Source organism: Triticum dicoccoides, chromosome 4B (assembly GCF_002162155.2).
Source record: "Triticum dicoccoides isolate Atlit2015 ecotype Zavitan chromosome 4B, WEW_v2.0, whole genome shotgun sequence".
In the NCBI taxonomy this organism is placed as follows: domain Eukaryota; kingdom Viridiplantae; phylum Streptophyta; class Magnoliopsida; order Poales; family Poaceae; genus Triticum; species Triticum dicoccoides.
In genome coordinates, this window is record NC_041387.1 from 588,161,960 (window position 1) to 588,164,956 (window position 2,997).

The following is a 2,997-nucleotide window of genomic DNA, read 5'->3' on the forward strand; positions in this document are numbered from 1 at the left end:
GGAGCGTGCCCGGAGGAGGAGGGGGAGGAAGGAGGGGAGGAGAGAGTACCTCGGCGAGGACCAGCACGGCGGCGACGGACGACGGGTTCGGCGCGGGCGAGAGCGAGTGAGAGGGAGAGGGAGTGAGAGGGTCAACCGCTCCAGGATAGGTAAGTAAGTAGTAGAGTGTTTCAGAGATACGCGCTACTGCTACAGGACGTAGCAGTAGCGATGGTCAGGGATACGCGCTACTGCTAAGTGGGGCTAGCCATCTGTGCCCAGTACAAATATAGCAGCAGCGCGCTTTCGCAGAATGCGCTACTGCTAAAGTAGTAGCAGTAGCGCGGTCTATTTGAACACGCTACTACTAAGTAGCAGTAGCACCCTGTTTTCTCCAGTGCTACTGCTAAGATGTTGTGTATAAGGTTTTCCCTAGTAGTGGTGACAAGCATTAAGCATGGCAAAGTAATAGCAACATCAATCTCAGAACATAATGGATAATAGGGATCAAGCCTTAACAAAACAAACTCGATTACATGATGAATCTCATCCATATCCTCACCGACCAGGGAGCCTACGAAGGAATTACTCACTCCTGGTGGGGAGCATCATGGAATTTGGTGATGGAGAAGGGTTGGTGATGACGAAGATCGAAGATCCCCCTCTCCGGAGCCCCAAACAGACTCCAGATCTGGCCTCCCGATGAAGAACGGGAGACAGCGGCGGCTCCTTCTCATGAAACGCAATAATTCTCTCTCCCTCATTTTTCTGGAAAAATAGGATTTTTTATAGTGTCGGTTTCAGGGTCTGCGGGGCCACCAAGTGGGGAATACCCACCTGGGCGCGCCTGGAGGGGGTGGCGCACCCTGGTGGGTTGTGTCCACCTAGGTGCCCCCCTCCGGTGGTTCTTGGCTACAGAAATTATCTTTTATTATATAAAAAATCCTCGCAAAGTTCCATTCCATTCAAAGAACTTTTATTTCTGCACAAAAACAACACCATGATAGTTCTGCTGTAAACAGCATCAGTCTGGGTTAGTTTCATTCCAATCATGCAAATTAGAGTCCAAAACAAGAGGAAAAGAATTAGGAAAAGTAGATACGACGAAGACGTATCAGGGAGTTGATACGTCTCCATCGTATCTACTTTACAAACTCTTTTGCCCTTGTTTTGCACTCTAATTTGCATGATTTGAATAGAACTAACCCGGACTGACGCTGTTTTCAGCAGAATTGCCATAGTGTTACTTTCGTGCAGAAATAAAAGTTCTCGGAATGACCTGAAATTTCACGGAGATAAACTTTTGTAATAAATAAAAAATATTGACCAAAGAATCAACCGAAGGGGACCCACACCCTACCCACAAGGGTGGGGGGCGCGCCCCCTTGTCTTGTGGGCCCCCTGGACATCCATTGACCTCAACTCCAACTCCATATATTCACGTTCGGGAAGAAAAAAATCAGAGAGAAGGATTGATGTCTACTACGCAACCTTTTTCTTGTAGACATTGTTGGGCCTCCAAGTGTAGAGGTTTGTAGGACAGTAGCAAATTTCCCTCAAGTGGATGACCTAAGGTTTATCAATTTGTGGGAGGCGTAGAATGAAGATGGTCTCTCTCAAACAACCCTGCAACCAAATAACAAAGAGTCTCTTGTGTCCCCAACACACCCAATACAATGGTAAATTGTATAGGTGCACTAGTTTGGCGAAGAGATGGTGATACAAGTGTAATATGGATCGTAGCTATAGGTTTTTATAATCTGAAAATATAAAAAACAGCAAGGTAGCAAGTGGTAAAACTGAGCGAAAACGGTATTGCAATGCTTGGAAACAAAGCCTCGGGTTCATAATTTCACTAGTGCAAGTTCTCTCAACAATGATAACATAACTGGATCATATAACAATCCCTCAACATGCAACAAAGAGTCACTCCAAAGTCACTAATAGCGGAGAACAAACGAAGAGATTATTGTAGGGTACGAAACCACCTCAAAGTTATTCTTTCTGATTGATCTATTGGGCTATTACTATAAGTGCCACAAAGAGCCCTAGAGTTCGTACTAAAATAACACCTTAAGACACACATCAACCAAAACCCTAATGTCACCTAGATACTCCAATGTCACCACAAGTATCCACGAGTTTGATTATACGATATGCATCACACAATCTCAGATTTATCTATTCAAACCAACACAAAGAACTTCAAAGAGTGCCCCAAAGTTTCTACCGGAGAGTCTAGACGAAAACGTGTGCCAACCCCTATGCATAAGTTCACAAGGTCACAGAACCCCAAGTTGATCACCAAAAAATACATCAAGTAGATCATGTGAATATCCCATTGTCACCACTGATAAGCACATGCAAGACATATATCAAGTGTTCTCAAGTCCTTAAAGACTCAATCCGATAAGATAACTTCAAAGGGAAAACTCAATCCATTACAAGAAGGTAGAGGGGGGGAAACGTCATATAATCCAACTATAATAGCAAAGCTCGCGATACATTAAGATCGTGCCAAATCGAGAACATGAGAGAGAGAGAGAGATCAAACACATAGCTACTGGTACATACCCTCGGCCCCGAGGGTGAACTACTCCCTCCTCGTCATGGAGAGTGCCGGGATGATGAAGATGGCCACCGGTGATGGATTCCCCCTGGCAAGCTGCCGGAATAGGGTCCCGATTGGTTTTTGGTGGCTAAAGAGGCTTGCGGTGGCGGAACTCACGATCTAGGTTCTATTCTAGAAGTTTGGGGATATATAAGAGGTGTTGGCGTCGGGAACAAGTCAGCGGGATCCACGAGGCAGCCACGAGGTAGGGGGCGTGCCCTCCACCCTCATGGTGGCCTCGGTACTCTTCTGGTCCATCTCTGATGCTCTGTGGGCTTCTTCTGGTCCAAAAATAACCTCCGTAAATTTTTAGGTCAATTGGACTCCGTTTGGTATTCCTTTTCTGTAAATCTCATAAACAAGGGAAAAATAGAAACTGGCACTGGGCTCTAGGTTAATAGGTTAGT